The following is a 15,426-nucleotide window of genomic DNA, read 5'->3' as shown; positions in this document are numbered from 1 at the left end:
ATGATTAATATCCTGTATCTTTGGACTGCAGTGTGAGGCAGATTGTGGTAAATTATATATTAAAAAAAAAAGAAAGGAAAACTTTTGGGGAAAAATAAACTATGTGACTGTAAACTTGTTTATATGCTTCATAAAACCAGTTTTGACGAAAAAACAAAAAAGTCAGTCTAAACAACATCAAGAACTGGTGTTATTTTTATTCTGGTTTCTGTTTGTGAATGTTTTCCCATCAGCTGTTCTTGGAGTTATGCCATGCATCTGTAATTATTTGCATCTGTGTCTGGTTATTTGACGCTCGAGAACATTTTACATTCAAATAAAGTTTGAAAAGACACGGACCTGCAAACATCACAACTCCTGGAAAGCATCTATGTTTGTTTCAAAAGTTATATGCTCATCCCCACCATGGCATCTGCAACTTCAAACCCAGGTGTATTGACAATTTATATAGAAATTAAAGCCCTGACATCTTCATATGTTACTTCCTAAAATACTAATAAAGCCAAAAAAAAAGTATGACAACTAAATTACAATAGATTTTTCAAAGCAGTTAAAGGCACTTTTCACACAGAAATATAAACATTTGAACCATGCCCTCTTAATCAGAAAGGCACTACCATATATGGTAAATAACAAATGTTACCACACAATTTTCTGTCCTCTATTTAGTATGTAATATTAGGTGTCTTTTTAACATTTTATTGTGAGAATACTAACTTCAACCAGGTTTGAGCTATATGACTGGGAGTGTCCTCCGAAAAGCTCATATACTGTAGGTCAGTTTCAAACTTAAAAAGCTGATTATGTCCAAAGAAGTGAGACCTGCATACATGTTAGAGTCTGGCCACCCCTAGACAGTCATAACAATTAAAAGAAAATCAAAAATGGTGAACATCAGAGAAGAACAGGAGTGGGACAAACATTTCAACATTTAAACGATGTCAGATTTTTAGTGTTTTGAATAAAAAAACAGCTAACACCATTGGTGCCTCAAACAAACTCTTATTGTTTTTGGCTGCTTCCTTAGCTGCAACTTTGTTTCTGTATGATTTGTTCATATTGTTCTTGATTCTTGACATGGAAATAAATATAAATATTGTGAGCTACAAGCTTGAACACAATGAAAGGTAAACGGTTTAAAAACTGCTTCCTTTTGTTTCTGAAAGTGTTTTTTTGTTGTTTTTTAAAGGGAAAAAAAACACATTTTTGGAAAAGAAAATCTAAAGCCTAAGTCACTGTTTGTGATGTAGTAGCACCAGACCCCTTTTCACTGCCAACTGAGCGGGTCACTTGTGTTTGAATGCTATGCAAGGTGAATGCAATTTGGAATTAGGGATTGCGAAAGGCTTGACAGACTTCTAAATTAAAGACGGCCTGCCGTTTTCTTCTTTTGTCTCACGAGAATGACTTTTAATTTCCAGACTCCACATTCAGGGGCTGAAAAAAAAAATTGTGCTTCTTTTCAGTCTTGTCCTTTTTGACGAGAGAGAAAAAATATTTCTACACAAATACAGACAAGTGTTATTTTGGCTTCCAAGCACCAGTTTATACAACTGAAAAACCTATTTCCACTGGGCATCTATCCCCTCTTCCTATGAGATTTAGAAGTCTTTGCAGAGATTTCAGTATTTGGGCATCCCTCGCTCACAGAATACGAAAATATCTTCCAAGACTGGCACTTTCTTCCTTAATTCCCACTGCATTTCACCCCTTCCCAATTCCTGAATGAGAAAATGAGCGCTTCTCAGAGAAGAGCCAACCAAATAAACCCCTCTTTGGGCCTGGAGCCACTAATCTGTAATTTAATTTCACGCAGGCGTCTGGGGCGTGAGGACACAGACCAAGGTCAAGGACGACTGTACAGAGAGATCTGGATGTTTGGGCACAACCTGGGGTTTGATCAACACTCTCACACAGCTTAAACAGAGGACAGTGAGTGTTTTGTGAGCGTGTCTGTATGTGTTTTAGCATTCCTCACCTTGCAAGGCCCCTATCTCCAAGAAATGCTATGTTATGAGGATCCGCTTCTCCTTATGGGGCCCAAATCCTGGGCCCTACAGGAAGAATTGCTGTTTGTGTGAGTTGAGTTTAGGGTTAGGGTTAGGCATGTACTGGTATTGGGTAGGTTTACGGTAAAGGTCAGTGTAAGGCTATAGAAATTAATCAAAAATGACTGGAAGTCAATGTAAAGTCCTTGTGAAGATAGAAAGACGTGTTATGTGTGAATGCGCGCGTGTGTGTGTGTGTGTGTGTGGAGGCTGAGAGGTATTTCAGTAATGGTTACTGAAGTCAGACTTGATGCAAGGTAGCTATTCAGCATATGACAGCAACAAACATTCGCAGAGAAAATCCATTATTCAAAACGAGTAAAATGTTTGCAATGACTGAGCATCTGCAAACAGAGAGAGATTAGCCCCAAAATAGGACTGCGTCTAACTGGGAACAATTCAGCATGTCAGAGTTGATCTGCATGTAAATGAAATATTTATATTACTTTGACCGTAATTCACGCTTTGCTCATTATGGAGTGTAGTTGGCGGATAAATCACCTAATGGAATGTGGAAGGGTGAATTTGAACAGCCTGGCTAATCCTGCGGTGGAAGGGAAGAAGCGTCTGTAATAAACTCGACCTTGTTCCAGCTGAATGAAGATCGAGAGTCCCCACCCAAGAACAAAACCAATAACTACCAATGAGCCGACAGTTTCACCATGTCTCTTTAATGTAAATAGGCACTGGGTTTTTTTTTCATTATTTCAAACAAATGGCTTTGGTATTCATACATAGGCATATGGCACTGGGACTCGCTTAAGTACTTCAAAAGGATGCAATAAAAAAAAAAATGTACACCCCGCAGGCCGGAAGAGATAAAACATTCGGCGTCAGCTGTAGAAACTAGCCGAGATTGTCTTTCTTCATTAAAAACAATTTCTTACATGTAAAAGCTGTCGGGTCAGGGAGAGGGATCAGAGTGTTTCACATCCGCCATTTGCAGTTTGTTGGAGCTTCGCTGGCGTTCACTTTCAATTGCCTCGACTTACTGAATATAGGAGAGCGGCGCACACTGACAGGTACAAGTTACTCCAGCGACAGACGCTAATTAGCAAGTTGCAGCGTAATAGGAGAGCCGGGCTCGCTCGCTCGCTCGCTCTCTCTCTCTCTCTGGCAACTGAAGCAGGGTCATCTCTTTAAGTGTCTCACTTCCTATTAGACAGCAGATCTCTGGCACACGCCCCATCGCGACGCATGCAGAGTGATGTCAGTGACAGACAAAGGATCCTGTCACATCCTGTCGTTTTCAAAAGCGCCCGCCGCTCTTCGTGTCGCAGGCAACACGACTCATTCAACTGCGTTTACCCGCCGTTGCGCGTCTCCGTCGAGAGAATGAAAGGAAGGCAATAGAAACTAATGGCACATGATGTGTTTATGTGTTTGGGTGGGAACTCGAGGGAAAACCTAAGAAAGGAGATGATGGACTCATCTTCTGCTCAGCGAGGCTTTGACATTCTGCAGGGGATGCTGGAAACAGTCTCCAGGTTGATGGATAGGTGGACTGGGATTACCCGCCAGACTCATCTCCTCCTTCTTCCACCCCGACTGTCTGGCCTCGACTTCTGAAAAGAGACACGCACACAAAAAAAACAAAACACAGATAAGTTTGGGTTCTTTATAGCAAAGGACATGAAGAAAGAAACCTGAGTAAAAAAAGCAAATCTAACCTATTATGTAGGGAAAAAAAACGTATCTGCAGTAGAGATTGCAGCCACATACACTGATGAAGCATCAGATTACGACCACTCACCCCTGCGGTGAGGTCGGTCTGCAGTGAATAACACTGATTATCTTTGAGCCATGCTACCTATTAATGGATGGCATATATTAAGCAGCAAGTAGACATTTTATCCTCAAAGTTGATGTCTTAAAGGTAAGAAAGGCAAGTATGACAAGGGCAACTGTAACGGCAAGATGGCTAGGTCAGAGGAAACTGCAGCTCAAGTTGTTCGAGGAGGGAGCGATGGGGAAAACAGCGACGATGCCTCAGTAAACCCCAAAAGCCCCATGAGTCACATGATGAGCGAAGGCCGCCCCATGTGGTCCGACCCTACAGATGAGCTACTGTGGCTCAGGATGTTTAAGAAGTTAATGTTGTGATGATGATAAAGGTAATTCCCTGAATGCAGAGACTTCTTTCAGCAGGATAATGCAACCTGAGGAAAAACAAAAATAGTACAAGTGCATTGCAGAAAAAAGGCAAACTGATTGAGGTAGTGTGATGCTTTGGACGATGTCCTAGAGACCCTTGGGTCTTATTATCCATAGTTATGTCATTTTGTGACTTTGACATGGACCACCTGCCTCATTAAGACAGTATTCTCTGATGGCTGTGCGCTCTCTCAACAGGGTATTGCCCCAAGCTAAAACTGGTTGAGCAATGGTTTGAAGTGCATGAAAGTAAGCTTAAGATGTGCACCTGGCCTCCAGATTCCCCCAGATCTCAACCCAATCCAGCATCTGCACAGGAAAAAAAAGAGATCCAATCCATAGTGGAGCCACACCACAGCTTACAGGAGTTAAGACATCTGCTGCTGGCACGTTGGTGCCAGAAATCACAGCACACACTCAGGGATCTGGCACAGCAAAAGAGGGAGCGACACTCTTAGGCATGTTATAATGCTATGCCTGATTGGTGTGTGAAATAATTTGAACAAATACACTCCACACACATTTACCATCATGAAATTACCAGCTACAACACCCCAACAACCAACACATCTCTTTAAATCAAGACATCCTCTCTGCATGTCTCTCTGAACTGCTCCTTCCTCGTAGCCCATGCGGACCACCCCACTGAGAAAGAAATTGTTCTCCTTGCATCATTAAACAGTTTGAATTAACTCGGGTGGAATTTAATTGTGTCACACATGACGTCCCCCTACTTGAAGCTTTTAAAGGCAACATAGCTTAGCTACAGCTATAGGCTCGGAAGTTTAACATTATTGAAACCAGTTTTAATTGATAACGGTCCAACCGGTTATCAGGGAGGCGATTCATTTCAGTTTCCAGATATTGCACATACTGTGTGTAATCTGAGAGGAAGTAATAATCTCTGACTTGGGATGGAGGGAATATCTGTTTGTGTTCCGTTCGGATGTCAGCTGTCTACACTCGTCCTCATTCCTTTGTCTTGTTCTTGTCTTGTCTCACCTTTTAAGAACTCGTTTCATAATCCATTCCAGTTATAGTTCGGTCAGGAAGCTGTTCGTAGCGCATAACTGACACTAATTATCATCCCTTTATTATATTTTACACATGAGAGCCGGTGCGATGCGCTGTAATTCTGAATGAAAACCCTACAGGCACCGCTAACTGCTTGAAAATGTCAAAACAAAAACTGACGCAGTTAGAGAGTCTGCCGTTGCAAACAATGGAAATCTCTGCAAATTACAAAAGCTGCCAGAAAATAATATCTGCTAAACGGAGATTCTTAAAGAAAGAAGAAAAAAAAATGCACTCAGGCTTCCATTTGCTCCCTGTCAGGATGCAATCCGACCTGCCATCTTATCCATCACCCAAATGAATACAACGCAATTCTCACACATGCATTGTTCGTCACATTCAAATCCCTCAATGTCCCTCGAGAGATCGCTAAGTAAGAGTGTTTCAAAGTGGAATGGTTGAGTGAGAGAGGGTCAGAGGTGAAAAATGGAAATAATAAAAAACAAAAAAACCCTGCACTTTCACAGAGGTGCAGAGCTATTTGGAGTCGTCTAAAATAACTCTTCCAGGCGAAAGGACTCAAAGAATAAAATCCCTTCCAACATTTCCAACAATCAGCTTCTCTCAGTCAGGAGGAGCCAAAGCAGTCACGGCAGAAACAACGAAACCTCTGCCCTAACAACTCGGAGACAAGCTGATGGACAGATCCATTTAGTGCAGGTAAACCGGATCGCGGGCTAATTTACTAAGGATATAGGAGGCTGGTTACAAGAACGGTGCAATGGGTTTAATCTAACAAAGCGTTAAAAACCACAGTCTGTCCTCATTTACATCGAAATGAAAATTATTTATTTTTTTACCTCCACCAGTTGTCTAGCTCGGCTTAAAGCAAAGTGTACTTGTAAAAAAAAAAAAATCCCCACCTCCGCAGCCATAGTTTTTGACTTTGACAGAAACAACAACAACAATCGGAGCAACTATCAAAGCCCGATGCCAGGCATCGCTCTGAGAAAGCAAATGACTGGGAATAACCTTGAAGACGAAGTCAGCATAATGAGGAAGCCGCTAAACTTTAGTGATACTTAGGAGAGGATTACCTGATGATGAAAAACACATCACGGCAGTTTCTCTGCACACAATGGATAATTACAAAGTATAATGCGCACCGCTTGCAGAGGATACACAAGCTCTGCCTTTAAGGATACATTTACATTTAAGCAGATACCTTTACAAGCCTGCAATGAAAACAGGATCCCAAGGGTCCAGCAGGACACGAATAGAGAGGTGTGGAATATATTTAAACAGTGGTTAGACTCATCAGCGTGGGAAGAAATATAATAGGCAATTGTTATTAGGCTCAACCACGCATGGAAATGCACCAAGCAAACGGTGGTGCTCCACGGTCCCATTGGCATTAAACTAGCAGGGGAGATGTTTACATATCACCAACGTTAGACATTACTATTCATAAGTGACACCTCCAATATAAACAATGCCATCATAGTTGTTTTGAAACCTCCCATTAGGGAGTCTGATTTCCTTAATGGAGATAGAAATGTTCAGATCGATTGTCCAGATTTGCTAACTAAGGTGTTGGGAGAGAGGCTTTACCGACGAGAAGTATTTCACTTCATGGTTCAATCAAGTGATTTTGTAAAATTGTCAGAATTTTAGCAATAACTGACTTTGTGTTACTAGGACGTGCTATTTTCAGTTGTATATATCCTTTATTTAGCGGGAACAAACAATTCATTGAGATTAAAAAAAAAAAACTTTTCCAAGTGTGACCTGGCCAAGATGGCAGCAAAAGACATACAACAAATACCTGACGCAAGATACAAGACCAAATACACAACATACTGCATTTGGTAAAACAAAAACGTATTCGTTTCTGCCCGATAAATTCCAATAACTTTCTATAAGTTCCCTTAATTATAAAGAATATATTTCCGATGCGAAATATTTTCAAATTCTCCATCTTAAATGTCCAATGGGAAACTTCTGGAAAGGCTCCAGAAATCTATTTCTAAATCCATGTATGTGTCCTGAGTGGCAGTGGCTATGAACTCCAAATGAACCGTCGAGGCAGCGAAGCCCCAAAGCAGCTGCAGTCACTCACATTAGAGGGTGGTCTTCACTCAAGACTGACACTAAACTGTATGATGATGGTGCTTTTATCAGATCCTGGCACAAGAAAAGCTGCAACCGCTCCAGCTCTCTTTCTCCAGTCAAAAACAGAAATGCACGATATGTATGATCCAAACAACAGGGAGCCCAGTCTGACGCTTATGAGCCGATGCCAGGTGGGATCAGGACCAACCCAAAAAAATCATATAAAACTGTAGTTTGTATTTATTTATTTATTTTTTTATTGGGCAAATCAATTGTAAACATACAAAAAAAAAATACTGTAAAATGTTGCAATTTATCAAATCTCCATGGTGTACAACACTGCAGAAAATTGTTAATCTAATCCAAACGGTTTCATAATTTGCTTCTAAGGACCCAGAGATCCTTTACTGAACAGTTTCTAAGAGTTTTATTTTTTAACAAATAGGGGGATAACATTCAGTAATGACCTGGCACAGGGCAGAAGAGACGCATGAACCTTTAGTTGATAATCTACTGTATGACAACTTTTCAACAAAGCCCTTAAAAATACTACTACTGAGCTGCAAACTGCATTATTTTTCATACATTTATTTAAAAAATCCACAACAAAATGCCTGCTAGAATTTGGGGCAGGCTTGCAGCGATATAATTGGTTCGTCGCTTGAGTATTGGTCAAATACAGGACTGATAATGAGAAAATATACAGCGGAAGTCCAAAGAAAAAAACCCTTTAAAAGATGTTTTGGAAGCCGGAGAAACTATGGATCAAACACCGCTTTAAACGGCGGCGAAAGTCTCGCTCATTAGGAGGAAAATGTAACAGGAACAGGGGTGACTAGGGATTTTTGGCTTTAAAAAAGGTACACACAGAGTACCTTGCAAAATCGTCTCACAGTTTGTCAAGTTATAACGACAGATTCTCATGGTAACTCAAGAGGAGCTACAAGGATCCGCAGCTCAGGTGGGAGAATCTGTCGAGAAAACAGCTCAGTGATGTAAGCCAGCAAGTCCTGCTTTTATGGAAGAATGCAACAAAAAAAAAAGCTACGATAACCTTGATAATCTCTCCATCCAATTTGAATAAGTTTGAGAAGTGTACAAAGCAGAAAGGGCAAACGGCTTCTGTCTCTTTGTGTGTGAAACTTATAGATACAGCAGATACACGAAAAGCCTTGCAGCTGTTAGTGCAGTGAACGGTGATACGCGCCACACCTTTTCATTTGTATTCGCAAAAAATGTATGCATTCTTTTTCCCCACCCACACGCGTCCGTCCCTGTTCTGTGTCGGTCATAAAATCCCAACAAAACACATCTAAGTTTGTGTTTTGGCAAGTTTTCTATATGCCTCTTTGTTTGCTGAAGCCTGTAATGTAGCCGCTCCCGCATGTTTTGTGCCTTGGGTTGATATTGTACAGGAACATGAGAGGATGTGGCAGACAGTTACTGGAAACAGGAAACACCGTTGAAATATGTAGACTCTGCAGGAGCAGGTCTCTGCGGGAGAAAAAAAAAAGAAAAGAAACAGAAGGAAGAGTCCTGAGCAGTGATAATTCACATAGGTCACAACACATAACAATGATCACTGCTTGAATGATGGAGTAATGCAGCAGCTCCCGCTACAGGCCTTTCCACTTTATCCCAATAACACTAAGCCAGAGTGAGGCGTCTGACAGTTCATTCTGTTGCCACAGTGTTATTCGAAAGCAGCGGCATGTATCACGCACACACAAAAGAAAAAAAAAAATCATACCCCTTGATCTGTTTTTTTTTTTTTTTCCCCCCCTACATGGTATGGCCCAGCCTCTCTCTAAAAAACACTCTGCAGCCCCCCTGGTGTTAATTATGAGATCCCCTCTCTCCCTCCTTCGCCCCCCTCTGAGCCTGGGTGGGACGTGGAAGTGCATTAATCTTGATTTTTCACTTTAGACTAGAGGATCATTTGAAGAGACTCCTGTGGTAAACCCCAAAGGCGAGGTGACTCGGTACCTGAAGGAAGATAGCGGGATGAGAGAAGAAAGACTCCCCTGTTTGTTCAGCGCACATATTGGGATGCCGTCCACCTCTTCAGGCAAGTCAATCACTTACCTTACGGGCCTTATTTTGTCAGCGTGTTAATCTGGATGAATATTTAGAGTCACACAGGACGGCGTAGCAGACGTCTCCCACCTGTGTTGTGATGGATTTGCTCCCAGATGCGGCGTGAAGGTGAGTGTCACCTTTTAAGATGAAATGAGCGAGAGCAAGTGACTTTGAGGAGTTCAGTCAAAGAGTTAACGCTCAGCCAGAGGCGCAGTTCAGCCCGACACCAACACACGATTCGCAGGGCTTGGGGTTCCTGAGAGCACCTTTTCTGATTTGCACCAAGTCTGCGTATTAAAGCTGTTGTTCAATTAAAAATACTTCTGTGTTATTAGATTACAGCCACTGCCTCGCCACGCTCTTATTAGCAGACTGCACAAACTAAATGGAGTGTGTTCAAGTGAATGCACAGGTCATTTTAGCAAATGAGAACAAAATGAGTTCCTTTTAACTAATGAACCAGTTGAGTGTTGGAAAACTTTTAGGATAGCATGTTCTTAATCAATTAAAACCTCATGTAAACTCTAAAATACATTAAAGAAAAACATTAAAGATCTGCTGCTGTTGTTGTTTTATTAACCTTTCAGACCTAATAGTTACAGTCTACTCTGCAACCCCAGAATCAGAACCAAACATGGAGACGCACCGATCAGATTCGATGCACCACAAATCTGGAACAAACTTAGAGGAAACTGCAAAGATGCTGAAACACTGAGTTCTTTTAAATCAAGATGTAGAGTCTTTCATAAATTTGGGTGTAATATGGATCAGAACGAACCTTCACGGCTGGTTTTACTAAACAAAAGTGTAGCTTTTGATTCTGCTGACCGCTGAGATTTGAATATTTATAATGTTACTGAATTTTGTTAATTAGCCATTTTAGCAAGTGTTTTATTACATTGCCAGTTTCCTCAGTTTATCGTCTTCTTTGTTAGCTTGCTTTAATCATCTGAATGCTTTTTCTACCTCCACCACCTCTACAAATGATTCTTTATTACACTTGTCTGTATAAAAAGTGCCGTACAAAAATAGATTAATTTGCTACATCTCAGTTGTGTGCAGCATAAAAAAACTTTCAGTCCTAATTCACTTTCTAACAATCAGCCGCTCTGAGCACCAGATTGTTAAAGAAATAGTGCCATGTTTTTATTTTTTTTATTGTGATGCTTCTTCCTCTTAAGTTAATGAAGAAGCTCTGAGGCGCAGAGCATACATGTAGAAATATGGCCATTGCAGCTCAGTCCATTTGCATGTGTGCAAATTTCTCTCCAAGTTTCATGACCACGCTACGATGCTTGCAGACTTCAGGAAGCTAACCATGAAAGTTCTGGGCAATATGTTCTGCATATTCCCATCACAGTGGGGAGGCTGCTCAGCGGTTAGGGTTTTTTTTTTTTGTTGTTTGTTTTTTTGCCAACTTTAAATTTTCCTGTGTGGAACAAATCCTCTTTGATAGGCCACAGCTTTGTAAACAATATGCTGATATTAGCTTCTAACTAATAAGACTTCAACCTGTCTGCCAGGCATATAGTGCTTGATGTGAAAAGTTTTTAACACCCAAGAGAAAACTCACTTTTTTATTTTACGTTGACAAAGCAACAATCACACATGGATTTGACAAGTTTTCATGAAATGTCCTTTTCATCCAGAGGCACAGAGTAGACTGCTTGAGAGAGCAATGTTAGACAACGCAACTTCATATAACAATAATAACAGTGAATACTATCATTAAAGCTGGAGATTTAATACAACTATTGACTTTCTGCATGTGTTCCGTCCATCCGTACAGGAGATACTCGTTTCATCCGATCGTACTCGGGATCAAGATGTGGGATCTTGTACTTTAGGTCATGATCCACATCTCATGCTCATGTAAAAAAAAAAAAACATTTGTGGACACATTTGACTGTACAGAAATCACATAGCTCTTGAGCCTCCCGCAGTCTTAGTGCGACGCTCAGGAGGAAAGCAACAGATGTCGCATTCGGACAGCGGGGTTAGCGCCCAGGGTGTCCCGTCAGACCGTCAGTTTCCAAAACCACACACACAAAAAACAGAAAACTTGAAAAAGTGCACAGGGTATAAAGCTTATGGGATTCAATGGACCCCCATCTCTTAAGTCTGCAGGAGGGTTAAAAAGATCAACTGCATTTTGTAGCCTTGCAACACCACTCAAATGAAACACGGTCAAAAGACTTTCAATGTTGTACTGGACCGATAAAGTCCCATGATTCCCTCACCAAGTCTTCAAAGACCCTGAGCTTGTTCTCCAAGGCCATGAGGAAAATCACACAACTCTTCCTGAATCTAAGCCTCGACAACGAGAGTCAGAGCCTCCTTTCCGACACCTAGTAAGTATGCTTTCTCTGCAAGGCGGAGAAGTGTGATGCCTCAATGGTTCAGAACACCCAATCCAAAGCACTGGGGCAAACATGGTAGTATGCCAGTCTTCTATAAGTTACCTTGAATTTGAAATATGGAGGCTAAAACAAGCAAAGGTCAATATGCTACATAAATCTAGGAATCCTTTATCCTGCTAGGTATAACCCTATTTTGAGTTTGCAGGGTTTTTAAATCTTTTATATGCTCCTACCGCTTGCAATCCGGTCTCATGTCCACTTTCCAGTATACTCACGCACTTCTTTTTGTACACTCATGTATTTCAGCGTCAACACACCGCTGATTTTGTATCTCCCCTCTCATCTGCAACATGAGTAATCTATAATGGTTAATTGAGCCCACAGGCAGCTGGTTTCAGTGAAGGCTCCTTTGCCTTTCTGGAAAAAAACAGGACCTCTCTAGAGAAGTCAGCTCTCTGTCGAGAGGCAAGCGGAGCAGAACTCTCGCTGCGTTCATTAGCTGTCATTGATCAGGGATCCAGTCACTGTGCAACTCCTATCAAAGCTCCCATATTGCCAAGTTTCATCCCCTTAAAATACTACAAAGGCAAGAAAAAAAGTAGATCAGGCATGATACGTTTTATATTTGATTTTTTTTTTTTTGACTGGATTATTTGATGTAGATGTTTGCCAAGGTTTTCAACAGCACCGGACATTGCTACACAGCACAACTGTCCATTGCAGTTTGTTTTTGATTAAATATGAGCTACTACATTTGGTTATTAGCTCCACTGAAAGCCTATCCTTGTGTAACCTCACAGGAGGGGAACTCTTGAACGAGTTTTTGACTGGGGAAAAACAAGACAAAGAACACGAAATTTGATATGATCCGACATATTGGTTTATGGTGAGTAAAACCTTGGTTCTTTATAACCTGTAGAATACTTTAATAGCATTTTATCTATTTGATAAAATAGGGAGGTATTTTTCAAATTGGAAGAATTTGAAAAATACGTCCCTAAAAATCTTCATGGTGCACACTTTAGTAGAAACCTCGTAGGGCTGCGGTAATTCAGTCGAATTGAATATTCCTCTTAAGTTTTTATTTTGACTGTGGTCATTACACGTTTTTATCTCTCTCTCTATATATATATATATTTAAGACTAGAATCATTTGAGCATCTGTCCCAAAATTACACTGTTTACAACAAAACATTTCACTTTCTTAGTCGCCTGCATCTCAGATACTTTTTCAAGGTGTCCAACTCCAGTCCTGGAGGGCCAGTGTTCTTCAACTTTTATGTGGGCCCCTCTGTCAACAGTTAATGACCTGCTGATGACATAACTCAGGTTTCAACATAGCTGAATTATGTCATCAGCAGGATTCTGTAGAATTTGGGTGCATGAGGAGGTAATTCAGGGATTTGATTCAGGTGTGCTGGATGTCAAACACAAAAGTTTCAAGACATGCGCTGCCTTGAGGATTGACACATCATCATCAATCTATGTGACTATGTCCATCAAAATGTCCTGTGACTTACAGATTAACTTCACCCCAACCCTCAATCTGTGGGCGCAAAGACAATGAAACAAAAGTCTGGTCTAAAAGGGGCTTTCAGCACCTTTCACTGTTATTGTAACACCAAAAAACCTCCCGTCCTATTGATTACTGTACATCTGGCAGCTGCAGCTTCTTAAAATACACTTAGGTTAGCTTTCCTTGCATTCTACCATTTTTGTATCTCTCTCGTCCCAGGAGAATAGCGCTCCGAAGCACAATGCTGAATGTACTGAGAAAACTGTGACAGAGCAAAGCCTGAGCCGTGACAAGCGGGGGGGCGGGGGAGTATAACAATGAGATGTATTCTCAACATGACAGGCCAGAGATTAAGTGAATATATAAGAGCAAAATGAATCGATATTTCCCATATTTGCCAAAGAACCTTCCAGGGGGCCGTTATGCAGCACTAATTGTACCTATAGGGGACATTTTCTAATGCAATCAGCACTCTCATTGGAATTCACCGAAACTCTTCTGGTGGACAACCGGGATCACCCATGCTGCTCCTTATTTCACTGAGTTCCCTTTATTCCCTTTATGCCGATGTTTTCAACATTTCTTCTCTACTCATTTGCAGCGATCTCAGGCCATGCCAAGGCTCAGTATGATTCCCTTAATATATAATTAGATTAAAGAGGAAATATGAACCCAGGGATTTCCCTCCATCCATGTTCTTACACTTTGTCCCCAGTGAGGGCAGTGAGGGGTGCTGGCATTTCGGGCGAGAGGCCGGGTTCACCCTGGACAAGTCGCCAGTCCATGGCAGAGATTTCCATCCACTTCATAAAAATATAGCAGTGAGTTTTCTCTGCACCATGTTACCTGGAGGATATGTTTTCACTTCAGATGATAGAATGTGTTCAATTTAGTCTTGAAGAATGTTTATCTGGTATTTAAGAAGTTTTAACACTTGATTCTGTTGGGATGGATCGACCCCTTCGTTGTAGCGAAGTGTGTATCCTAATCCTGTCCTTAACCCGAAAGAAGACTTTTGGGATGACTTGGACCAGAGACTGCGACTCAGGCCTTCTTGTCCAACGTCACCTTGTAAATAGACTCATGTTAGAGTGGTCAAAAAAATGAATACACACATCACTAAACCTTGTGAAAAGCTGTCTCAGAAGAGTTGAAGGTCTTAGGGTGGGCAGACAATGTAACCTTAGGGATTAAGTAAGAGATGCAACTTTGTACAATCTGTCATTTTAGCAGCAGTAGGAATACATGCTGCTGTTCTAACTAAGCTAGATCTTGTTAGCATATTTGCTTTGACGCATCTAATGTGACGCCATGGTATTTTTACCTAAAGTTAACATGCTGTGAAAATCTAATACTATTAGTGAGTTATAGTTATAACAGACAACATGGACAGACCACTAATGTTGACAGCGCTGTGCATCAAATATCAAGTGACCTCTTTAACATGTGCTGAAAGTAATAAAACAAATTTTTTGTTATTCCTAAACATCAGTCACATGTGAACATGTATCGATAAGGAAGAGGTTTTTGTAGCCAAAGTGCTTCCTGACTCTGAAAGGACTTAATTAAATGCAGAGCCTTTATTAAATAAGATATGCTGCATTCTGCATAAATGCATAAATCAATAGCAAAACTGCCACAGAAATATTAGAATAATTGATCCGGGGTGATTCAGCAGCAAGGAGGTCCAGGGGCTTGCAGGATATTAGCTCGACGTAATAATCTCGGTGAAGGTCAGTGGATACTCCAGTAATGACAAATGTCCTCTCTTTGACTCCTGCTGGTCAGACTTTATTTTGGCTGGTTACAGGAAATTACTTTCTGCACCTTTCATCTTGTTCCACTCACTGTGTAAGCTGCAGCTTTATGGCAATGACCAATCAGGGTGTCATAAAAACAAGCTGTAACTGTCCCGACTCGTCATAAAAAACATTCACTCAACTGACGTCAAACTGCTGGTTATTAAAGTAAGAATTAGAGGCTCGGTGAATACCACACAATACCGGCACGAGTGACCTTGCAAAACTTCTGCCTGTGGCATGTCTGAGGAAGATCAGAGAGTTAAATGTACCACTTTTGTACTGATAAAAATTGTAGTTAAGTTTTTCTTCTCAATACATCTGCATCAATTCTGGAGGAACAG

General features: G+C 41.0%; 1 protein-coding gene and 1 long non-coding RNA gene across 5 annotated transcripts in view; one reads left to right on the top strand and one right to left on the bottom strand.

Moving 5' to 3' along the window:
* LOC107835897 (uncharacterized) overlaps positions 1–15,426 on the top strand; it is a 25,205-nt gene extending 9,779 nt beyond the window's left edge. Inside the window, exons 2-3 of the long non-coding RNA XR_001661735.1 lie at positions 9,255–9,533; positions 12,568–15,426. This is a non-coding gene — a long non-coding RNA (uncharacterized LOC107835897). The remainder of the gene's footprint in view (positions 1–9,254; positions 9,534–12,567) is intronic.
* The window catches only part of cd276 (CD276 molecule), an 82,691-nt gene continuing 69,963 nt past the window's right edge, over positions 2,699–15,426 (bottom strand). For all 4 annotated transcript variants that reach the window (XM_016670025.1, XM_007549033.2, XM_007549034.2 and 1 more), the window contains one exon: positions 2,699–3,613. The gene's annotated coding sequence lies outside the window, so the exon portion shown is untranslated. The remainder of the gene's footprint in view (positions 3,614–15,426) is intronic.

This window comes from Poecilia formosa, unplaced genomic scaffold (genome assembly GCF_000485575.1).
Source record: "Poecilia formosa unplaced genomic scaffold, Poecilia_formosa-5.1.2 Scaffold29, whole genome shotgun sequence".
Lineage (NCBI taxonomy): Eukaryota > Metazoa > Chordata > Actinopteri > Cyprinodontiformes > Poeciliidae > Poecilia > Poecilia formosa.
This window is presented reverse-complemented; position numbering and strand designations above follow the sequence as displayed.